Genomic DNA, 26,433 nt, shown 5'->3' on the forward strand with positions numbered 1-26,433 from the left:
TAAAAGGAGCAGCTAACATCGTTTTAGTGATTGATCCATTAACACAGGTGTGGGTGTTGATGAGGACAGGGCTGGCGATCAATCAGTCATGATTAAGTAAGAATGACATCACTGGACACTTTAAAAGGAGGCTGGTGCTTGGTATCATTGTTTCTCTTCAGTTAACCATGGTTATCTCTAAAGAAACACGTGCAGCCATCATTGTACTGCACAAAAATGGCCTAACAGGGAAGAGTATCGCAGCTACAAAGATTGCACCTCAGTCAACAATCTATCGCATCATCAAGAACTTCAAGGAGAGAGCTTCCATTGTTGTCAAAAAGGCTCCAGGGCGCCCAAGAAAGACCAGCAAGCGCCAGGACCGTATCTTAAAACTGTTTCAGCTGCAGGATCGGACTACCAGCAGTGCCGAGCTTGCTCAGGAATGGCAGCAGGCTGGTGTGAGTGCTTCTGCACGCACTGTGGGACCGAGACTCTTTGAGCAAAGCCTGGTTTCAAGGAGGGCAGCAAAGAAGCCACTTCTCTCCAGAAAAAACATCAGGGACCGACTGATATTCTGCAAAAGGTACAGGGAGTGGACTGCTGAGAACTGGGGCAAAGTCATTTTCTCTGATGAATCCCCTTTTCGATTGTTTGGGACATCTGGAAAACAGCTTATTCGGAGAAGAAGAGGTGAGCGATACCACCAGTCTTGTCTCATGCCAACTGTAAAGCATCCTGAAACCATTCATGTGTGGGGTTGCTTCTCAGCCAAGGGAATCGGCTCACTCACAGTCTTGCCTAAAAACACAGCCATGAATAAAGAATGGTACCAGAATGTCCTCCAAGAGCAACTTCTCCCAACCATCCAAGAGCAGTTTGGCACCCAACAATGCCTTTTCCAGCATGATGGAGCACCTTGCCATAAAGCAAAGGTGATAACTAAATGGCTCATGGAACAAAACATAGAGATTTTGGGTCCATGGCCTGGAAACTCCCCAGATCTTAATCCCATTGAGAACTTGTGGTCAATCATCAAGAGACGGGTGGCCAAACAAAAACCAACAAATTCTGGCAAAATGCAAGCATTGATTATGCAAGAATGGACTGCTATCAGTCAGGATTTGGTCCAGGAGTTGATTGAGAGCATGCCAGGGAGAATTGCAGAGGTCCTGAAGAAGAAGGGTCAACACTGCAAATATTGACTTGCTGCATTGTCATTCTAACTGTCAATATAACCTATTGGTACTCATAATATGATTGCAATTATATTTCTGTATGTGATATAAACATCAGACAAACACTAATAAAAACCAGAGGGCAGCAGATCATGTGAAAATATAATTTTGGTGTCATTCTCAAAACTTTTGGCCATGACTGTATATTACAAAAATGCTTGTCTTTACAAACATTTCCAACAATTCACATCAATGAAGATGGGAATAACTCTTTAAGGTCCTTGGTGCTAAAAATGACTGATTCTGACTGTAAACGACTGTCTTGGATTCTAAAAAAGGGCTGATCAAAAACATCTAGTGCTCATAAATGTAAAAAATAACAAACAGTAAATTAAAAAATTTTTTTATAACGACTGATTCCTTGTCTGCAGTCCTTGTCTTACGAATGATACCTGTTGCAACACTAGTCTGCCATATTAGAGATCAGATGTCAGAGCACTGCGAAGCTACTGCTTTTGAATATGTATGTCAGCATACAGGCTAAGCAATGCAAATATTAGTTATTTTGAACTTGACCGCACAGCCTTTGCATACATAAAAAAAAGCGTATCTCGAGAGCTCTTAGTGAAAGCCCTTTTTGTTCTGCATTCAGTCCCACGCCCCATACATACAGACATTTCAAATACAGAGCAACCTGATTTATTACAAATGTCTGAAATAATCATATTTTGTGTACAGAAGTCTCTTTGTGCAAGAAATCTGTTTCAAACAGGACTCGGGTATTTGTGTTAGCTTAGAAACATTAGGGTCGTTTGCATTCTCAGGCAAATCGATTTGCAGTTCTCAGGCTAGAGAGGCTTGCCTTCTTGTGATGAAGTGAGGACTTTTCATTTCTCTTATTTTACACTCCTATGTTGCTTAAAATCTCAAAGCTATTAAAAAAAATTGAATAGATTTTGCAGTGGTTGGGGGGAAAAAAAAGTGTATGTGGTGCCAGTATCCAAATCTTCCTAGCAGTAGTTTATATTAGGTCTGCCAGAACTGAACAGAACAAAACTTTAAGGGCTTCTGGGGATCACTGCTCAAATTTAAATACCAGATGTTTTTTTTTCTAAGGATTGGCAAAATGGGTTTTATTTCTTTTGTCTAGGATCCATGAAACTTACTACTGAAATGAGATCTAAACAGAGCTTGCCCTTTTTTTGCAGGAGACTGCAGCTTATCCATTGCAAAGTCATATTGAGGGTGATTAAGGAGCAGCCCATACAACGCAAACTGAGCCTTTCATTTAGCCCTGCCTTCTTATAAATTGTATTATATTTGATCAGCTATAATTACACAAAATCAAATCCAATTGATGGACGTAATAAAGCTGGTACATGATGTATGCTATATATGTTATTCCAAACATCCTTTATTTCCTTTATAAGCTCCTCTGATTTTATTCTACAAAAACAGAAACACAGTTTTCTCCGCGGAAATGCCTAGTATTACCAGATCACGACAGCTATGTCCTTTTCAAGAGAAGACGCCTGGTATTATAGCTCAACCACTAATGAAATTACAGAGCTGTGTCTAGAAAACCATGAAGTAGACGTGTTACTAGCTTGAAAGCCATATCCCCTTCAGTATCCGATCAGCCGGACTGCCAGTCTAATGGCCAGACCTAATAATAGACCATCAATTTTGATGCCCTGGATAACCCCTTGAGGGAATAATTTGCGGGTGGCTCAACATTTTCGTAACATTTTTATCTTTTTCTATTGCTTGGGTTTTCTGTCACAGTCCAACGAATATACTGATATGGCAGGGTGGTTTCATGAATATTGCCCCCTGTGTACAATCTTTAAGAGTGCTCAGTCTTGGACTGACCCACCCAGAACAGGTAAATTCCCTGGTGGGCCCCTATATTTAATCAGTAGCTGGCACAATACACTTGAAATATTTTGAACAGACGAGACCAGCAGGTCATCATTCATTTAACAAACTTCTCAGACTATTATTATATTGAAGAAAGGTAAATTTGTGAATGAGGGTAATGTAATATTTCATATAAATGAATAGTGGGCCCCTAGAGTCAATGTTACAGGTGGGCCCTTGGCACCCCAGTCCGACAATGCCTGTGACTATACCTATTTTTGTTACAAAACTTCAGCTATTTTCAAGAGTTGGGACAATTGATTAGCAGTACTCATGTTGATCAGCCTGGTCAGTAATCTGTGATCCCAGGATGTGAAGTCTGTGAACCTCCTTACCTTCTGGCTTTCCCGACTCTTGCCCTTCTGGGGCAACATAATCATTGCAGAGTGACGCACACATGAAGTTGCGCCAGCTTGGCTAATCAAATGAAAAGCCAGGATTGCCAGGAAATAATGCGATTCATGCACCTTTCCTTTTGCAGTCACTGATTGCTAACCTGGACGATGGACCAGAGTCCTGAGAATCCCCATCTCTACTATCTACCCTCCATTGCTAGGGTAACCATTTCATGCCATGCTAAATCAACATGACCATTATGAAAAACGAATAGTCTAAAACTGAATTTGAAATTAGTTCTATTGTTTCACGAGTTCAGGATTGGATTCATCACCATTACTCTTAATATGTTTGGATCTTATGAAAATCATTTTTCTTGGCTTAGTTCCATCACACCACTACATTTTTTAATGCTTATAGAAAGGGCTACTTGGTATAAAAATGAATTTTTATTTCATAATCCAGAGTTATACAAAAATAAAACCTGAAGACTGTTTAGTCTTTTGTCAGTATTCTGGAAGCCAACAAGAAATAGTTTTCATTTCTGTAAGGAATTCTTCTGAGAATATCCAGACCCTTACAGTTATAAAAAGAGTAGTCTACTCATTAAGAAGCAGTGACATTTTATTTAAGAAAAACATAAGGAGCAGGAGCTGCTATGATACAGACATAAATGAAGAAAAAAAAAAACGTAGACAATTCCTCATATTACGTCTAGAAAACCAACAGGGAAATCTCAACGCCTATGAACTGGGAGCCAGTCCAGGAGGGAAACCTTAGACTACGACGTCAGCCCCTTACTGTAAACATGTTTTGCAGAATCGCACACAAATGCTGAAAAAAGGGTATTAGAGCAATTTGAGGGGGCCATTTCTGAAAATGACCTTACGGAACAGTAAAAGCATTTAGTTTCAATGCCCATGTATATTTTGCAGCCCACAATCTCAGTGGGATAACCTCTTTCACTAGGATATGCCTGAGGACTCATAAGCCACAGAAGTTTCCATTGTATGTCTGCCACATCTGCTCTAATAGGGAGGAGCTTTTCTAGAGCTACACTCAGACATTTGGATCCAGCTCGTAAGCCATTACTCTAAACTGCACTGCATTAGCTGTGAAGGATAAATAACATGCTAACATTTAATGAAATGGAGCTACATTTATTAGTGCTATTCAGAAAATCTCACTTAATTATTTGGAAACAGATACACATTGTCCATTTACTTCATTTATCGTGTTCAACTTAGATGGCAGAAAATGAATATTGCTGCATTTTGTGAAAGAATCGTACAGCACTGAAAGCTGGCCTGTAAGTGTCCTAATTAGTACCATTCTCCAAGACTAAACTAAGAAATGACCCCCTTCCGCATAAAACCCTGATACAGGCTATTTCCTCTCTATATGTTATTTATTAATAAGACTGATCTAGAATGCCTGTATGATTAGTAACACCTCTTGCCCAAAAATATGTTACTCCATATATAATGAAAGAGATTTCTAAAGGAGTCCTATTGTTCTGTATTCAGGAGTACAATATTTCTCTGCCTTCCAGCTTTCTACTTGCCGGATGGGCGGTGCACTACTGAATGATCGACAGTTCATACCAGTAGCATTGGCATAGTGCAAAGAGGTGCTGAAACTGGTCAGATTCAGCTGTCTAGCTGGCTTCAGAGCAGCACTTACAAGCTAAAAAAAATATACTGTTAGGAGTCGAGTTCCCGTCGCTGCACAGGGGGAATCTTGAGCCGTGTCTGCTGCGGTCTCCCATTCTGCATCAGCCACAGTGGAGCCTGCTCAGCGGAGACGTCGGTCCCAGCGTCTCACTGAGACTGATACAGTGCAAAGGGTTACTGCTGCCTCTCCAGGCTCTGCTATTGTACCCTGCACTGGTCTGTGACGAGCAGGCTTTTCTGGGACTAAGTCCTTTCCACACTGAGCATGCCAAGGGTAAGATCTCTCAGTGGAGGTCTAGGGTCACATGCTCAGGTACTGCAGCAACATCCATTGGTCCTCCAGGAAGGTCCTGTACCTGATCAAGTTCTGTGGCAGCCTTCCATTGGTCCTTCTTGGAAGGTCCTGAAGTTGCTGCAGCTATAAAAGGTTTTCATGATCACACGGCCATGCGCTAGTATCAAATATGTACGAGCTCAGCGCCAGTGTGGTCGTGTGTGTGGTCAGGGACTCGGCTGAAATCAGCCCCTAGAATGCTGGCACCTCCCGCGAGGAGTTTTTGTGTGTATGCAGTCAGGGACCCTGCTGAAATTAGCCCCTAGAATGCTGGCACCTCCGGCGAGGAGTTTCTCATGAGTGAATTCAGGGCTGGCTAATAGCCATTAGAATTCCGGCTCCACCGGAGAGGAGCAGCGTGTTTGGTTGGGACTGCATGACCACTGTCGGCTCTACTCAGTAGCTGTGTTCCCTGTGAGCTAAACAGGGCACAGCGTTCTCTTTACTACGGGCTCTGTGAAGTAACAGAGTTCGTTTATACTAATTTACTGCCTTACTTAGCAGCAGGTTCTTTCCTGCCCGGTGGATCCCGGGTTGCGAACGCACCTATCTCATCTAATAAATATATTCGGTGCGTTCCGCCAACCCTAACATATACTTTGTAAGCTCTGCATTCCTTGCCTAAGAGACCAGCTATCACTCCATATATGTAGACTCCAGTGGTGGCTGGTAACCTAGGCACTGAGCTAGTACAGTAAACTATGCCATTAAAAATCCATCCATTTTTTAGAAAGGAGAGGATTTTTACAAACAAATAAATTGCAAAGTGGCTAGTTTTTTCAAGCACGTTGTAATGTTATCTCTTTGTGATGATGACGCTACCCCTTTAAAGGGCACCTAGAAATTTATAACACATGATAATCTTCCTTTACTGTTTGTCAAGCTGCAGAATTTTCAGAATTCTAGTTACACTGATGATGACAAATTCCATTAAAGAGGAAACTTTTTCCATAGCACTAATATTATTCACCTGTCTATTGTCCTGCTCTAGAACAATTTTACTAAAGTAGTAGTACTGAATTAGGAGATACACATTAAAGGGGTTTTCTTTTTTCACGAGAGTCTCCAGGAGCAGTTTGTTGTGGTAAAATAAACCTGTATATATCACCCTCCCTGGGTCCAGCGCTGAGTCTCCTCTGCGGTCCCGGTGTGTGTTGTCTGCAGCGCCGACGTCACGTTGACAGAGATGCAGCCAATTAGTAAGCTCAGCAGCTCATGTCATCTACATGGGCCTGAAACATAACCTTCCTTACAACAGAAACCACGTTAACAAATGTCTGAGCCACAGGTAAAACCACAGAGGTATAGATAGTTGATTGAAACAACAAAGCTTCAAGACTCCCTGGGATTTTATACTGTTTACAACTTGCAAATCAAATGTGACATACTGTAAAATGTAAAGCGTTTTGCATTGCCAACCTGCTTAGATCTTTTCATACATTTATACCATGTATATCAACCAAAATATGTCTCTAGTTCTAGTACAAGGCAGAAATGATTATTATTAAATATGTGTCCTTATATATAAATGTAAAAAAAAGACTGTTACCCTACCCTACCCCTTCAATCCAAAATAAATCAGCTACTGGCAAAAATCCAAGTATGAAAAGTGTATACATTTTTTTTTCCAAATGCAAATAATTAAATTGCAGACATAACACAGCTGGAATGGTCATATGTCAAGCGTTAACTAAGTCAGACCTTTCTTCAGGATCTGAGTCGCTCTAATCTTGCTCGCTTGCCTTTGACAGTATGGATCTGCATCATGTGATGCTAAGGGGATCATTTCAATGAGCAATGTTTAGACTGCACGATCCTTATGTTTCAGCTTACTTCATGGCGCACGACCGTCATTTCCAGTGATGCTCGTGATTATTCTCCACCTAAATATAACTCCCTGTCTGCCTCTGCCTCATTGAACACTACACAGGAGCCTATACTTAAATGACAATTTGGCTGTACCTGAAACGTTATACCCTTCTAGACCAAGCACTTACTATACTTTTGTTGGCATTCCAATCACATTGGATAGATTTTACCATGAAAATAGTGAAGTCTACTGCATCCTTGGGGTTGTACGATACCTATTTACATAGTGCAAAAAAAAAAATGGCATCCACACATCATTCATGCTCTTCTAGAATGAAGATGTATGTCAAGATGGGTCATTTTGGCAAGATGAATCTCCATCCATTTTTTTGGACTGTATTAGAAAGTGCATGGGTTAAGAGGTTTAGGTATATCTTTTTATTTAAAGGAGCTCTCAGGGTGGGATTTATTATTAATTTGTTCCTTTCTTAGGGTACCGTCACACAGTGGCACTTTTGTCGATACGACGGTACGATTTGTGACGTTCCAGCGATATCCATACGATATCGCTGTGTCTGACACGCAGCAGCGATAAGGGATCCTGCTGAGAATCGTACGTCGTAGCAGATCGTTTGGAACATTCTTTTGTCGCTGGATCTCCCGCTGTCATCGCCAGATCGGTGTGTGTGACACCGATCTAGCGATGCGCTCGCTTGTAACCAGGGTAAACATCGGGTTACTAAGCGCAGGGCCGCGCTTAGTAACCCGATGTTTACCCTGGTTACCAGCGTAAATGTAAAAAAAAAAAAAACAGTACATACTTACATTCCGGTGTCCGTCAGGTCCCTTGCCGTCTGCTTCCCGCACTCACTGACTGCTGGCCGTAAAGTGAAAGCAGAGCACAGCGCGCTGTGCTGTGCTTTCACTTTACGGCCGGCAGTCAGTGAGTGCGGGAAGCAGACTGCAAGGGACAGACACCGGAATGTAAGTATGTACTGTTTGGTTTTTTTTACGCTGGTAACCAGGGTAAACATCGGGTTACTAAGCGCGGTCCTGCGCTTAGTAACCCGATGTTTACCCTGGTTACCCGGGGACCTCGGCATCGTTGGTCGCTGGAGAGCTGTCTGTGTGACAGCTCTCCAGCGACCACACTACGACTTACCAACGATCACGGCCAGGTCGTATCGCTGGTCGTGATCGTTGGTAAATCGTATAGTGTGACGGTACCCTTAGAACATGATGCGTGCATTGAAAGTAGTAATGAACTCACTGCTCACCATCATCTTCTGGTTTCAGTAGCCCTCTCCTGTTCACTGTAACCTGCCGGATCACTGTGTGGAGTGACGGTTAGTCTCTTAAAGTCTATGAGACTCAGAACAATCATAGCATGGAGTAAATTCAAAAAGTGACAGACCAAGCAATGACCGACCAGGGATGGGAGCATGTAGTAGCTCCCTATTCAATATAATATCAACAGCAGGCTTCTAGTAGTGACGAGACCACACTTGGGTTCTGACCTTGCCAAGACAGGAGTCTTCACTCGGGGAATACACCATCAATTTTTCTACCTCATCTCCTGCTCCTATTGGATGGCCTTCAGTCACCGACCGTATAGGGCGAGATCGAACCATTTACAATATTGCACAGATCCTATTGGGATCTTTTTTGATGAGAATGTTTTTTTACCCTCTTGCTCATTACCGTGTGATTTGCTTTTGTTATGTTCTATGAGGCCAGTTCCTTTTTAACCATTATCAATAAAAGTTAGGTTTTATCCCTAGTCATCTATTCTTATCAAGATCAAAAACTGATCCCCTCATGTGATTTGGCAGATCAAAAATGCAGTTACGTGATGCCACAATGGACCAGAACGCAGCTGAAACTGAGAGAAGACTGTGACCGGTGAGTATGCTACTTCCTTTTGTGACACTTGTGCACATGATCCCTAATGAAGGAAAGCATTTTTGAAAAATTACTGTTGTGGTACTTTAAAGCACCATTCCAGTGGAGTTTTGCTTGTCAACGCTTGAGTGGTGCTTCTAATCTAAGGTCTCTGACCATAGTCTTAAGGTACCGTCACACTGAACGATATCGCTAGCGATCCGTGACGTTGCAGCGTTCTGGCTAGCGATATCGTTCAGTTTGACAGGCAGCAGCTGTGATGTCGTTGGTCGCTGCAGAAAGTCCAGCACTTTATTTCGTCGCTGGACCTCCTGCAGACATCGCTGAATCGGCGTGTGTGACGCCGATTCAGCAATGTCTTCACTGGTAACCAGGGTAAACATTGGGTTACTAAGCTCAGGGCCGCGCTTAGTAACCCGATGTTTACCCTGGTTACCATCGTAAAAGTAAAAAAAACAAACACTACATACTTACCTTCCGCTGTCTGTCCTCGGCGCTGTGCTTCTCTGCACTGGCTGTGAGCGCCGGCCAGCCGGAAAGCACAGCGGTGACGTCACCGCTCTGCTTTCCGGCCGCTGTGCTCACAGTCAGTGCAGGAAAGCACAGCGCCGAGGACAGACAGCGGAAGGTAAGTATGTAGTGTTTGTTTTTATTACTTTTACGATGGTAACCAGGGTAAACATCGGGTTACTAAGCGCGGCCCTGCGCTTAGTAACCCGATGTTTACCCTGGTTACCGGCATCGTTGGTCGCTGGAGAGCTGTCTGTTTGACAGCTCTCCAGCGACCAAACAGCGACGCTGCAGCGATCGACATCGTTGTCGGTATCGCTGCAGCGTCGCTGAGTGTGAAGGTACCTTTATACTTACCCAATACTATCTTCACCGTTTATCAGGACTGCTCTGATCCGGCGGTGCCATCTTATGACCGCTACTTCCAACTGGCTGAAAGTCAGAAGTAATGGTCACATGGCTCAATGCAAGTCTATGAGAGCCAGAATGAGACTCTCATAGACATGCATTGAAAAGTGACCTCCGGCTCGTTTAAGCAAACACTGGAGCAATCCGGCAGGTCACAAACTTCTGAAGGCGATGATAGCAGGTGAAGAATGACGGTGGTAAGTATGTAGGGTCAAGTACATTATATTAGAAGCACATCTCAAGCGCTGCAATAAAACAAGATGCTGGAGTAGAGAAGCATCAACATGTACAAATATACACCTGAGTACATTTTGCAAAGTATACCATACATTTTAAACCTTCAGCACAATCATTTTTTTAGTGTTGGATAGTAAAACAATGGTGTCTATTTGACGTTTGATAACACAGGTCTACAAAATAAAATTTTTTCAGGTTCCAAGGTTTTTTAAATGGATTTACGGTATTTTGAGGGTGTTGGTTTAAAAAATCCCATTACTTTTGCTGAATTGGTTCTAGTTTTGGAGATACAGTAATTCATCCACGACCATAATGCATTCCCCCAATGCAACTTGTTTGCGATAAATGCAATAGCTTTTGGTCTTTTGACTCTTTATACAGTATATCCCATATCATTATTTTGTTTTATAATTTATAGTCTTACAATGGTACAAAGGCGACTTTTTGAAGCCAGAATTCTACTGTAATTAATTATTAAATATCTCATCAAGCCAATCTGGCAAAACCAGTCATATTCTTAACCATAAACTTAATATAAAACTGTTCAGACATCGTTGGCACCAAAATCACTGTATACCAGTGTCCGGGCCGGACTGGCCATCTGGCAAATGCCAGAAGGGCCTGTCCAACCGTGGGCCGCATTGTGTGCTACACTGTTAACAGCATTGGTGTCCTCAGGACTGATATTACCATTATATGGTCACTGTATGGTGGTAATATCAGTGTTAGTACAGTTGTTTTAGTGAAAGGGGTACTCCAGGATTGAAGTTATCAGTCACTCTAGGCGCAGTATTATCATTAAGTCTTATATAGCGATATTATTGGTATCATTAGAAATATTAGTCTTGAATCTTGATTTCCCCCAGGTTATATTAGTACGGTCGGGGTCACACTTGCGAGTGTGATGCGAGAAACTCGCACGAGTCTCTGGCATCAATACCCGGCACTGCCGCCGGCACTCAGGACCGGAGTGTGCCGCTACATAGAAATACATGCAGCCGCACACTCTGGTCCCGAGTGCCGTATTCATGCCTGAGATTTGCACGAGTTTCTCGCAAGTGTGACCCCGGCCTCATGGCAATCCCCATCTGGTGCTCGGGGACGGGGTCAGCATGTGTAATTTCAAATGCCTGGGCTGAATTTCAGTCCCAGTCCATCACTGGTTATGTAAACTACTTGATGATCACGTCTAGCCCACTGCAAAGTCTCTAAAGATTGTGCCTAAAAAAAAAAGAATAATGAATCTAATATGCTCATAACAATGCGTAGAAGAATGATAGAAAAGGAATGTAAGAGTCTAGACCAGTCCACTGGGGTACTTTGCCTGCGAATGCAGATTCCAATGACAGTCCTGTAGTAGTCTGTCACATAAAATTTCACATAAGTGCAAGGAAACTACAAGCATATGCTTGAAAAAGTCCATTTGCTAAAAAATATTTACTAAACATGCATACTGTATATATACACATTATTATATTTAGCAATTTCATAAAGGAAATACTACAACTGTAGCCTATTTTCTGTTGAGACTGTCACTTCGCCAGCAACACGCCATACAGCCGGAGGCTAGGAACGCTCTGAAGGAGGAGCATTAATAGTCACTTATGTCATCACCTTCTCTTCTGCCTCTTCACAGTTTCTTTTGTGTTTGCTCCAGGAACAATAAATGCTGATCCAAATATAGCACACATTCACAAATGTAAAAACAAATGCCTGCTACTTTTAGACTGACACTAATAGAGTCTCCTGCCTACTTGCTGCCAGCAGGGAGTGATTTTAGATACTATCTCCTAACATTTCACAAGGACAGGTTAAGGGAACACCTTTAAAGAACTGCATACTGAGTAAACGGAAGAAAGGAATGGGATTCTATGTAAAAATCAGTTGGAAAACAGTGAAATATTTATGTGACAATGTCTATGTTTCAGCGTATGATATAATAAAAAAGGCGAGACCCTTATAACAATCTATAACAATTAATTCAAGTGAATCTATCACCAGCATGATGTAGGGGCAGAGACTCTGATTCCTGCAATGTCTCATTACTTGGTTTCTTGTTGCAGCGGTGATACAATCTGTGCAGATCTACCAGTGCTCTGAATACTGAGCTACGTATAACCCCGCTTACACCTCTGATTGACAAGTTTATTGTGTACACTGTGCTGCCAATCAGTGGTGGTGATAGGGTTATACAGAGCTCAGGAATATGGAGGATTAGATGGTAGCAGTTTACCAGTCCTCTAGTGACAATCTCCTGCTGATAAAACATTGATTTTCTTATAACTACAGCAAGCCGGCCAGTACAGTTAGGTCCATATATATTTGGACAGAGACAACATTTTTCTAATTTTGGTTATAGACGTTACCACAATGAATTTTAAACAAAACAATTCAGATGCAGTTGAAGTTCAGTCTTTCAGCTTTCATTTGAGGGTATCCACATTAAAATTGGATGAAGGGTTTAGGAGTTTCAGCTCCTTAACATGTGCCACCATGTTTTTAAAGGGACCAAAAGTAATTGGACAGATTCAATAATTTTAAATAAAATGTTCATTTTTAGTACTTGGTTGAAAACACTTTGTTGACAATGACTGCTTGACGTCTTGAACTCATGGACATCACCAGACCCTGGGTTTCCTCCTTTTTGATGCTCTGCCAGGCCTTCACTGCGGTGGTTTTCAGTTGCTGTTTGTTTGTGGGCCTTTCTGTCTGAAGTTTAGTCTTTGAGCATGTATTACACTTGTTAATTGGGTTGAGATCAGGTGACTGACTTGGCCATTCAAGAATATTCCACTTCTTTGCTTTAATAAACTCCTGGGTTGCTTTGGCTTTATGTTTTGGGTCATTGTCCATCTCTAGTATTAAACGACGACCAATCAGTTTGGCTGCATTGGCTGGATCTGAGCACACAGTATGGCTCTGAATACCTCAGAATTAATTTGGCTGCTTCTGTCCTGTGTCACATCATCAATAAACCCTAGTGACCCAGTGCCACTGGCAGCCATGCATGCCCAAGCCATCACGCTGCCTCGGCCGTGTTTTACAGATGATGTGGTATGCTTTGGATCATGAGCTGTACCACGCCTTCTCCATACTTTTCTCTTTCCATCATTCTGGTAGAGGTTGATCTTGGTTTCATCTGTCCAAAGAATGTTCTTCCAGAACTGTGCTGGCTTTTTTAGCAAAGTCCAGTCTAGCCTTTTTATTCTTGATGATTATGAGTGGCTTGCACCGTGCAGTGAACCCTCTGTATTTACTTTCATGCAGTCTTCTCTTTATGGTAGATTTGGATATTGATACGCCGACCTCCTGGAGAGTGTTGTTCACTTGGTTGGCTGTTGTGAAGGGGTTTCTCTTCACCATGGAGATTATTCTGCGATCATCCACCACTGTTGTCTTCCGTAGGCGCCCAGGTCTTTTTGCATTGATGAGTTCACCAGTGCTTTCTTTCTTTCTCAGGATGTACCAAACTGTAGATTTTGCCACTCCTAATATTGTAGCAATTTCTCGGATGGTTTTTTTCTGTTTTCGCAGCTTAAGGATGGCTTGTTTCACCTGCATGGAGAGCTCCTTTGACCGCATTTTTACTTCACAGCAAAACCTTCCAAATGCAAACACCACACCTCAAATCAACTCCAGGCCTTTTATCTGCTTAATTGAGAATGACATAAAGAAGGGATTGCCCACACTTGTCCATGAAATAGCCTTGGAGTCAATTGTCCAATTACTTTTGGTCCCTTTAAAAACAGGGTGGCACATGTTAAGGAGCTGAAACTCCTAAACCCTTCATCCAATTTTAATGTGGATACCCTCAAATGAAAGCTGAAAGTCTGAATTTCAACTGCATCTGAATTGTTTTGTTTAAAATTCATTGTGGTAATGTCTACAACCAAAATTAGAAAAATGTTGTCTCTGTCCAAATATATATGGACCTAACTGTATGTGACACATCAATGGAATCAGGGTCTCTGCCCCTACATTATGCTCCTCTCAGATTAGATGGCAAAAACCTGTGACAGATTCTCTTTAAGATGTAATTGGAACAGATGACTTGTACAAGAAAATTTGACACTGCTGATCTTGTCTTTTCATAGGCCTCTCGCCTTCTGCTCGATATTTCAGACTTATTACCTATGTGATTTGCAATCTGTGTAATAGAAGAAACCAACAGAATTCTAATCTAAAAACTTCCATGTGATTCAATATGAAATTGGAGGCATAAAGAGGTGCAATATAGTTCTATACACTTCTATGGCCGCAGAATAATGGCTATACATAACATAGGAAGAACAGAGTCATGGTAAAATATGGATGAACCATAAGGCCCAGATACTGTAATCTCATGTCCTTACAACTACATGGCAATGATTGGTGGTTTGGATGATCATCGTTCTTTGTAAATTGGCTTTTAAGGTGTTTTCCGAGTTTGTGACAAATTTGGCCAAGAATGTCAATGGTAAAATAAGAAATGATACTCACTTATTAAATCCTCTTCAGTGCCAGTGTTGCTCTTTTTTTCTACCCCTCCAGTCACGTTTTACCTGGTGATGACGCACCATGTACCACAAGTGACAACTGCACGTATTTACTAGCCTCAGCGGTCCACAGGTTGTGGGAGTAAAAGGCCAACTTAGACCAATGTCATCCTCTGTACGATGGGTCCGAAATCTGTTAGTAAATCCGTCCTAAGCTCACACTAGACTCATACAGTAATGGATCTGTCGCGACAGAAACAATCGGACTGTAGTCACTACAATCGGTTCTGCTTGTTTTCTATTCAGGTAATATTAAATATTTAATGCCTTAAAAATAAAAATAAATAAAAAATATCTACAATTTATGTGATAGAAGCAAACATTTTGGAAATTACAGATTGTAATATCTTCTCTCATATTTCCTATTGCAGACGGTAAATATATTAGATGGAATATAAACCATTTATAACCTAAACTTACAATCGTCATTATAATCACACATGTCATGTTAAAGTGATGGTGTCACACAGGAATCTGGACAATCCGCATTCAATAAATATTTCCGTCTGCAATTGCTATATATTACCAAGTCTAAGTCAAACTAGGCAACTAGTAAGGAAATAATGCGATTTTAGAAAATGTTATTTAGGAACAAATAATTGCTTTCTACAGATAAATAGATGTGAAAATTTCCATGTGATCAGAAAAGTTAATATAATATTAAAATAAGATGCCGCCCTCAGACAGTACATTTATAGGTGTGCAGAAGAGACGGAGTTTTTTTACTACTAATTTTCCCAATGGTTAGCGAACATTATAAAATGGCTAACCATTGACTTTACGATATATCTAATATTCTTCCAATATAAAGGTAGATGCTACAACAGGTGGCTGCGCATGCGCTGCTCTCTCCATTCACTTCTTTTGGACGTCTCACAATCACTGACCACGGGCGACACTGTTGTAGAGATGCGCTATGGCTAATGACCCTAGCGCCTGAAATGCGTCTCGTGCCTTGTCTGTGTTGAATCTTTTCGGGAGGCTCAATAAAGAGAGCTGTTTTCACTGTATGCCGGAATCAACTTTTCTTCTTGCAACATTGAAGTGTCCTTCATGTCTGTCAAATCAACATCCAGTATCTAGGTGAGTTGGACATTTGACTTTTTCTTGTTCTAGAGATAAGTTTTAAAAGGGTTATCCAGGACTATTTATTTTTTCACTACCGGCCAATAACTAACAGGCAGGCAGTTGTTAGCTACCTGCCTGTTGTGCTCAACACCGATCTCTGCCCGCACAGAGACGTCATAAACAGTAAACTGATCCTGCCGGCAATTCAGAATCTTCCAATGACGTCACGTCGACAGAGCAGTGGCTACCCTTCTGCTCTGTCCTGTTGATTTGGCATGACTGCCGACGTCAGGCTGATTAACAGCCTGTTCCCCACTGCCTAACTGCGGGGAGCTGCCTGTGAATCAGAAGTAAGAGAGCAGTCACGTCACATCAACAAAGCTGCCCAGATTAAGAGGAACTGCTCTGTTCACACGGAGCATGTGAACGGCCGGCAGTAGTACTGGTGACTAGGCTTGAGTGAAACGGATCGAACAAATTCAAAAGTCGCCGACTTTTGGCAAAGTCGGGGTTCATGAAACCCGACCTGATCCTAGTGTGGGATCGGCCATGCGGTCGGCGATCTTCGCGCCAAAGTCGCGTTTCGTATGACGCGTTTGGCGCCATTTTTTCAGCCAATGAAGGAGCGTGGGCAGAGTGATGACATAGGTCTTAGGGGCGTGCACGCCTATCGCCATCTTCTCGCTTGTGCGCTGTAGCGATTTGCAATGTGTAACACCAGCTTTTCTGTTCAGGGACAGAGGGGAGAGAGAGAGAGAGATATTTCCCATTGACTTTGCATTGGGTTTCGTGTTTCGGTCGATCCCCGACTTTTCGCGATAATCGGCCGATTTCACTCGACTTTTGAGATAGTCGGGTTTCGCGAAACCCGACTCGACCCTAAAAAAGTAAAAGTCGCTCAACCTACTCATGACCATTCTAGCCCGACACTGGGTAAAATAAGCTGGTAGCTGGTAGTTTTCTAAGTCCTGGACAACTCCTTTCAGTCCCAGAGACGGTACACCCCTCCATCAGACATTTATAGCACATCCTCAGGATATATTACAAATGTCTAAAATGGTCGTAACTTTCAAATAGCAGGAGCAGAGAAAGGACAGAGAGCGGAATTGATTCCTCCAGTCCACCTCATATAGACATGCATAATCACATGCTCATCCAAGAGTAAATCTGCCGGGCTTAAACTTTATCCTTGCATTTGTACGGATGGCCTGAAATGACTTCGACAATAACTAGAGATGGTGGTCAGGTGCAGATTATACAGAAAGGACAGAGGTCTCTCTCTAATAATGTATAGGATATATGCAAGCTGAATAATCTTACATGAAAGCCCAAATACAGGTATCTCTCCAGCAAACTCCTCAATTCTAGCCCGCACCTTTGAGTGAATCTCACATAAGTGCTACAACACAAAATGTATTCAGATACACTGGCAGCATCGTGGCTCAGTGGTTAGCACTGTAGCCTTGCAAGGCTGGGTTCTTGGGTTAAGATCCCACTAAGGACGACATCTGCAAGGAGTTTCCATGCTCTCCCTGTGATTACATGGGTTTCCTCCTACACTCCAAAGACCAACTAGGGAATGTAGATAATGATCTCCAATGGGGACAGTGATGATGAAGTCTGTAAAGTGTTGTGGAAATTAATGGCGTTATGTAAACAAGTAAAAAAAAAATAATATTTGCAAAATAAGATAATTTTCTCATGATCATCCCTAATGATGCATACAGTATCAAAGGGCCACAGGCCGCAAACTCATGTGGAAATACACAAATATGCAATTTGAGAGGTTTCATTCATTTTGTACCATCTCGGATTTCTTTGATAGTCTGGTTGTCTAATCCTGATCATTCTCATCTAATTTTCTGTGAAGCCGATTCAAGCTGCTAGACCAACTGTGCCCAAAGAGACGAGTCAAAAGAGTCTCATGCATCACAAAGCAATGGCTTTGTGAGCAAGGAAAGCCTAATGTTTAGTTAGGGTCAAGACACTCAACATCAGTAAAAGGGAATTCAACTGTGAGTGTGCTTGAGAAAAGAAAACAATCAGTGCAGAACAAGGACACACACAGTATCAGGAACCTCGAAATCCGCACTGAGGATCATGACTCTGCATGGCTTCCATCACACAGCGTGTCACTTCCATGTGCTCGGCAGCAGTCTAATGTTGTGCTGCTCATGCTGAATTTCGGCATATTACAGAAGATTGATGGATAAATATTCTAATGGATTGCAATGCCCGATACAATGGCATACATGTCTAAAGGTATAGAATATGTTGACGACGTCTCAAACACGACTGTTAGGAAAAATTTCAACTGTGAACAACCACATTATTTAGCTTATGTCATTTAAGAGCGCACAAAAATAAGACCCAAGTTTAAGGCCTCTGATTAAACTAAGTAAAGATTCTTGTACTCCTTGTGTGCCCAAGTTACAAACAGCTGTCAATCATACAACTTGTAGTAATAAAATCATTTCTACTTATGGAAACAATATCCCTGATATGCTCGCCTCAAGGCTCCACTTTCTTCATTTACAGTGGGTAGGAATTGCCACAAATCAGAAGAAAGGAGAAAGCACACATTTGTATTTTCCATCAAGATTTGCTTGAAACCAAGTGCTGAAAGGTGAACGAGTACAATGATGTCACCATGCGCCCAGTTCTGTCGTTCTTTTGGAAAGAATGACAACATTTGCATGGTCCATCGGAAGTTCGTGTCACCACTCAGCTCAGATTGCAGTTAGTGCAGCAAGAGAGAAACAACAAGATCCCAGTAAGTAATACCTGGGTGGTGGGAAACTTTCACATTTTTCGTGGAGCTACCTTATACATAAAAAATGTGTGTGGGGGAGGGGGGTTCTGACATTGAGTAAATGTGCAAAGTATTGCAAATAACTCCCGCAAAACTCAAATTAAACCACTGAAATATTCATAATTGAGACGTAGCCTTATTATACATAATAGTGCACTCTTATTTTGCCCCATTATGTTGAACAGTGCTCTCTTTGGAATTCTGCCTGTATTGAATCCTCATCCCAGAACACACTGACACTGCAGCAGCCAAGAGCATACACAGTGTCAGAGAGAAATGAGAGTGCAACCGCACTGCCGTCTGCAGCAGCCTCTCTGCTGTCTGCAGCAGTCACTCACTGCCAACAGGATAACGCGGTAGGAGATGGCCAATACTGACAGGAGAGAGGGATGACTGCGTGGCAGCACTGACACTGCAGAAGCACAGGATCCATGTGGGCGCGCTCTTATCCCTCTCTCCAGTTAGCATCAGTAGCCTGCTTCTGTGTGATCCTGTGTGCAGTGAGTGGCTGCTGCAGACAGCAGAGAGGGGTGAGAGTGCAACCACACTGACACTGTGTGTGCTCGTCTGCTGCTGTGTCAGTGTGTGCAGGTTTGGGGATTCAATTCAGGCATCACCCCAAAAGAAGCACTGTCAAGCAACATGAGAGGAGGTATGAAGGATGCAAATTGAGGAGGAGGAATGATGAACCGAGTCTTTGGGCATGCCAAGGGTACACAAAGAATTCCTCATTTACATGCTAAAATGTTTTTTATATAAAATTAAAAGTTAGTAAACTCTTAACTACAGCTATATATGTGGTTTAATTTGAATTTTGGGTGCGACAGTCTCCAATTCACAAAAAATATCACTCACACAATTTTTTTCTTCTACTTACCCATTTGTGCTGGACTGCTAATAATGAGCAGAAGTTCGAAATGTTTAGACTGAAGATTTAAATTCATTACATCAACACTTTTAAAGACAAAGACTTTAAAAGAGAAACATAGTACTGGTCCATAATTAAAAGCACAATAAAATGTGAGTGGTTGTTTAAAAGGTTAACTGGGACCTAAGCATTTGTATTTTTTTTCTTCCTGGACAAAGAACTTAGAGGCAGGTGGTAACTAACTACTTGTCTGTTCATCGCGGCCCTGATCTCCACCGGCTCAGAGCGGTCACGCACCACTCCTACTGGCAATTCTGCTGCTACATTTCACCTCACGTCAACAGAGCAGCTTTTCCTCTTCCGGTCTGCTTGTTGATGGGGCGTCACTGCCGACGTCACGCAATTAGGCAGCGGGGAGCTGGCTGTCAATCAGCATAACATTGGCAGAGACAAACAACACAGCAGAGTGGATGAGAAGAAGCTGCACTGTTCATGTGATGTCGAAGGATGCTTCATAATTGCCGGCAGGAGTCCAGAATAACGCATTTAAAGGGAATCTATCACCTAGTTTCTGATTCCCAATACAGTTTTATCTGCTGCAGCTCTGCTAGTCTTCTCAACGATAAGCTCTATATACCCCAGCCTATAACACTGATTGACAGCTTTCAGTCCAGACAGCTGCCAATCAATGGTGGTGGGCATAGTAAGTCAGCATGAACTTTCACTAAGACGACTAGAAAAACTGCAGCCTATAAAACAATGTTTTATCAAAACTAGAGCAAAAAGCCCAGTAAATGACCCAATCCTGGAAAACAGAATTTCTGCTCTGACTTTCTGTTGCTCTCAAATGGGGCAGAAAAACCTTGTGACAGATTCTCTATAAATGATGGAATAACTAAGTAGTTGAGGAAAGCCTGAATATATTTTGATGTACTTTACTTTTACGGTTGGGTTAAGAGAACGTAATACATCAGTATGAGAGGTATTGTATATATATTTTTAGTTTAATTGTTCATACCTTAAAAAAAACAGCCACGTTATATGTGTGCCAAGTGCCACCATGGAATTCTGAAATCAAATATGCAGTGAAACTCATGTCTAATAAAACATATAGAGTTCTTCTAAACCCAACAGCCAGTGTTGGCAGTGAGCATATATAAACAGTCATTAAAAATATTTTTATCCATAAAGAAACAGTCGAAAGGATGTCCAATCTAAACTACAATGTTTTCAAATGTATATTTGATTCATATTTTGAGTAAATCCATGACCTTTCGTGCTGGGATTAACAAACTGGTGTTATATAAATTAGTATATTTACTTTGGAAAGAAAGGAAAGCTTGCAATATATGATATGGAAGCTGACACAGCACAGCTTCAATGAATTCATGGTAGTGTTTGTGTATATTTTCTTACATGAATTACATTTTGATTACAAGTGGTAATATGACACGCTCCTGGCCAGTGGCCTCTTCACTGTGACAGCTACTGGCAAAGGGAAGAGTGTGGAAAGACCCCTAAGAATGCAATATCTCTTACCAAATGGAGCTTGGCCAGAATTCAGCTAGCGTCGCACTTCGTCAAAACGGCACTTGAAATCCTAAGCCTCCAATTGCATCTGCATCCAGATTTAAATAATGGCTGCTGTCACATAGATTATGGTAGTCTACTGCAGTAAAGGGAGGCTAATGGCAACTGGGGGATCACAAAGAGACAGGTAACAAAGGCCACAAAATACTACCATGGTGCATATACCGTTACACAGTTTTGACTTATGGATTATGATAAATACATGATGTGCTATTGGGAAGAGGTCAAATTTCCTATGACCAGACACATTCTCATCTGAAAGGCAAAGCACATTTCGTACCATCAAGGATCTTCTTACTCCATTACAAATATCGTTACTGATTCTAAATCAATTTCCCTTAGACGAGGTTCACACTTGCGTTGTGCAGTCCGTTCAACAAATCCGTTAAACGGACTGCACTAATGCAAGTGCCGACTTTGGCACTGCGCTAGCGCAGATGGAGCATCTGCTAGCTCCATCTGCGCTAGCAGTGCGCTAGCAGTGCGCTAGCAGTCATGGACCCAGAAACGTTGCAGCCCGCGTCTCGGGTCCGTCACTCAATGACGGCACATCGCTAGCGCACGCCCATTATGGGCGTGCGCTAGCGATGCATTCGCCATTGAAAGTAATGCCGGTGTTAACGGACTATGCTACACCGCGTTATGCTGCGGTGTAACGTAGTCCATTAAACAGGTTCACACAACGCAGTGTGAACCCAGCCTTAGGCTTGTCACAATTATTCCGCTCAGTGATTGTTTTGCTGTCCTATGGAAACTGGGTCATTCTGAGTTGTCAGTGTTCTGATTGACAGCTCGGCTGTCCAATCTTGTGATGGGCCTGCTGTACTGTCAATGCTTTGATTGACAGCTCGGCTGTCCAATCTGTGACTGGAAAATGTGGGACTTTCTCTAGGTTTTCTGTGTTCTGTAAATTGCTAAATCTATTTAAGTGAGCTGTCTGTCCCTGATCCCTGCCAGACGTAGTTTGTGGTTCCTGGTGAGTGTTTCCCTGATTCTGTTGTTCTGAGTTCTGATCTTCTGCTGCCTGACCTTTTGCACTGTGATCTGACTATCCCTTTGTCTTGTCTTTTTGCTTTGATCTGTTATCTCCTGGTATTTTGACCCTTGGACTGTGATCTGACTTACATCTTTGCCTTTTCCTTTAATTATCTACAGTTGAAATGAGAAGGTTACATACATTACATTCTGACATTTGGCAAATATTAATAATTATGGTAATCCCATCTGACATAAAATGGGAAAGGTTTTTTCTGATTTCATGTCAGATATTGAGAAAAACATGCATATGTGTCTTTTTTGTATAGTGTATGTAAACTTCTGGTTTCAACTGTATGTGCTCTTTTGGTACTGACCCCGGCACGTCTGACTTCTCTGCCTCATGGTCTGTCCGTGAGCAGTGACTAACGTCACGTGACCTTATTCACACATCTGTGTTTAAACACATGAATAAAAAAATTGTACTAGTGTCATCGGTGTTTTGGATCAATGTGACCGTTTTTACAGTGAGATTGTCATCAGTGTTTTTCATAGATGGATAAATAAATGAATTGCATAGCTTTTCTTATCCTTTGGAATGTAAAGGTGTTTTTCACAGACCCATAGACTTGTTTTGGCCCTTTTCATCTATGAAACCGGAAAAAAATAGACATGTGTCTGTGAGTTTTTCACGCACAAGGTCCATAAAAATAAGGACATGTGAACAGCCCATAGACTATAATGGCTACGTTTTGTATCCGTGAAAATTATAGAAAGAACAAGTACTTAAAACAGTGACATCTGAATGAGGACTTATTGTTATATAGTTTAGCGGAAAGTACAGAAGGAATGTTAAAGGGCCACTGTCATGCCCTCCAGCCGTTATAAACTAAAAGAGCCACCTTGTGCAGCAGAAATGTTGCATTCTAACAAGGTGGCTCTTTTAGTTTTTGCTTCTGTTATTTCCTTAATAAAGCGTTTTATAATTTTCCCCAAATACCTATCTTTGTACCTGGAGGCAGGTCTGAAGCCTCCTCTGTGAAGCGCCCAACTGCCGTCAGTCATCTCTTCTGGCGCGCTGGCTGCCCCCTCAGCGCTGTTTTCTTCTGAAATCCGGCGCCTGCGCTGTGCGTGCCTGCCTGGGGCAGGCGCATTGAGTAGTGGCCATCATAGCTCAGATGCCGGGTTCCTGACTGCGACTGTGCGGGCAGTGCGGCCACCCTGTTACTGAATCCCCACCCTGCACTGTGTTATGCATTATGCACAGTGCGGGGCTGGGATTCCTGGGCATGCGCACTGCGCTTGTCAGATGCTCCCCCAGGTCCCCCGCCTTCCAGCGTCGGTCTGTGCAGCTGATCCATCCTTGCAGGAATATACAAGTATCCTTGCCGGCGATTGGAAGAGGATGGATCAGCTGCACAGACCGACGCTGGAAGGCGGGGGACCTGGAGGAGCGTCTGACAAACGCAGTGCGCATACCCAGGAATCCCAGCCCCGCACTGTGCATAATGCATAACAGTGCGGGGCGGGGATTGAGTAACAGGGTGGCCGCACTGCCCGCACAGTCGCAGTCAGGAACCCAGCATCTGAGCTATGACGGCCAATGGTCAATGTGCCTGCCCCAGGCAGGCACGCACAGCGCAGGCGCCGGATTTCAGAAGAAAACAGCGCTGAGGGGGCGGCGACCAGCGTTCCAGAAGAGATGACTGACGGCAGTTGGGTGCTTCACAGAGGAGGCTTCAGACCTGCCTCCAGGTACAAAGATAGGTATTTGGGGAAAAGTATAAAACGCTTTATTGAGGGAATAACAGAAACAAAAACTAAAAGAGCCACCTTGTTAGAATGCAGCATTACTGCCGCACAAGGTGGCTCTTTTAGTTTATAATGGCTGGAGGGGGTGACAGTGGCCCTTTAAAATATGATGAGTTACCTATGGAAGTGCGATGATGACAGAGAATTGTAAATTTGTATTTACAAGCCAAGAAAAATAACAGTGAGAGTTTAGATTACGGATATCAATGGGAGTCTGCCAGCCTTCTTGGTATGGGATAAAGCATCTATAAGAATCGCACCTTTAGTGTTCTAATCGCTGCATCCGTTCTGCAGAAACTTAAATTAAATTAAATATGCAAATTAGGGAGTTCAGGGCATCCTTGATGTGACCAAATGGCTCAGTGCACTGATTTTATATGCTCACGGAATGTTAGTTACCCCTGAGTGAGGCAGGAATATGCAAAACCAGTGGGCGTAACAATGCCCCGAGCCTCTTGGCCACACCAAGGGTGCACCAAGCACCTAATTAAAAGGTTTGAATAAACTTCAGTATCTGAAGAACAGATGCAGGGATTAATACTCTAAAGGTGAGATTTGTAGAGGGGCTATGGCCTCTACAAGGCTTTATGCTTAATGTGTCATATCAGTTTGGGCTGACAGACTCCCTTCATCTTGCAGCTATATTATGCTTGCTATTTGTCAAAGATATGGAAATTATGGCTAAATGCAGCAGTGGTTAATTAGGGAGCAGCCAGACTGCATACTAGTTATGGTGTAGTGAGGTGAAAGGTTATAATTATAAGTACCTTTCAGTGTGGAATAAATGGATTGGTTTTGGAATTCATGCTGCAATATATTATATTGTATGAGAGCGACAATGTCCACCATTGCTTCAGTGTAACAAACTGAATTCTGTTTTCTGGTTGTGAATAACATTGTACTGGTAAATAAAAAAAGAGCCGTATGGTATAAATATATAAAGAAATGTACTAAGCTGCAAGTACTGGGCTGTCATATTTATATTTTGGAACCCTCATATCTTGTCCCTTATTGTTTTCAGCATATTCTGCTGATTCTGCTTGATAAAGCTCAACATCTATTACTTTAATGATTAGTAGACAGAAATGGACCAGTGTATTGCACAGCAAACTGAAAATCCAAGGTCACAAAATCCCTAATTCATTCATTATATAGTTCGTTAAATGCTTCTATTAATCAGTTCTCCAGCCAGAAAAAAAATGTTAGGGCACAGTCAGAGGGACGTATAACACGGATGATGATCGCATCTGAATGCTAGGACTGGCCAGCAGCTTTCCTGACCTGAGCGTGACAGCATGTATTCCTATGCAGCTGTCATGTTTGGATCAGGAGAGCCGCTGGCCAGTCCCTGCACTCATCCGTATTATACGGCCTTCTGATTGCCCTTAAATGGTTAAGCCAGCACTTCTAAATAGTGGGTGCAGGGCCGATAATGTTTTGTCTGCCGATACCTGATCGGTCACATGGGCAAGAGGCAGGTATCGGACACATGTCCTGTTCTGATCATCTTCTTTCATCTGTTATAAAGAATAAGATGTGATCTGGCAGGTATCTATAGATGCGCCGTCATCAGCCCCGCTCACCACCGGATGTGTGTGGAGCTAATTACCGCTGTAAAAAAGTCTTTGTAAACTCTCATTTGATCAGTTAGAAATAGTTGACAATTGCTCCAGATAGCTTCTGGATTGCACATCCAGAGATCCTTAGCACTACATTTCCCCATTCTGTAAATTACTCACATATATAGATGAGTCTAAGGGTGCTATGGTTCCATTTTATTTCATTTTCTTAATGTCTACGCTTACATTTTTGCCGTACATTACTGTTTCTTGATTCACATATTTGTGTACAAATGCAATGAATTATAGATTTGAGTGGATGGGAAATTTTATGGACGCAGAGATGGTCTGCTTTTTATAAAATCATGAAAATACAGACCATTAAAGAATAAACCACTTATTTATAGTTCACGCAAACTGCACATTGAGAGAAAATGTGCAATACACCCAGTCGTCTCTGATTTTTATCATAAGTATTTGATCCGAAGTGTACTCCAGACATGTGCCTTGCAATTACTGCGTATTTAGCTGTAAAAAACTGTGAAAAACAAACAGAGAGAAAAGAAAAGTACATATGAGGGAGACTTCTTAAGGAAGATGATCATGGAAAATAAAATGATGGAAGCACCTGGAGCTGTGGGGAGACCTGAGACCCATATGTCACAGTCCGTCAGGAGTTATCATTTCTGCCGTTATACTATGGGGGAAGAGTTATCAAGAGGGGAATTTTAAAAGTCACTTTTATTTGTGGCACTGTAGCTGCTATTTGAACCAAATGTATTAACATCTAGCAAAATGTTTGATAAGATTGGCACGTCTTGATATATAAAACTTCTGTCTAGACGTGTTTTCCATATTTCAATCCATCCCCCAACTGGAGTGAGTTTGTGACTTTTTGTGTCACTTTAAGAAAAAAAAAATCACAATT

The 26,433-nt window shown here is 42.1% G+C and overlaps 1 protein-coding gene across 7 annotated transcripts in view; it reads right to left on the reverse strand.

Moving 5' to 3' along the window:
* NFATC1 (nuclear factor of activated T cells 1) overlaps positions 1-26,433 on the reverse strand; it is a 308,199-nt gene that overhangs the window by 140,139 nt on the left and 141,627 nt on the right. The window lies entirely within an intron of this gene.

This window comes from Ranitomeya imitator, chromosome 6 (genome assembly GCF_032444005.1).
Source record: "Ranitomeya imitator isolate aRanImi1 chromosome 6, aRanImi1.pri, whole genome shotgun sequence".
Lineage (NCBI taxonomy): Eukaryota > Metazoa > Chordata > Amphibia > Anura > Dendrobatidae > Ranitomeya > Ranitomeya imitator.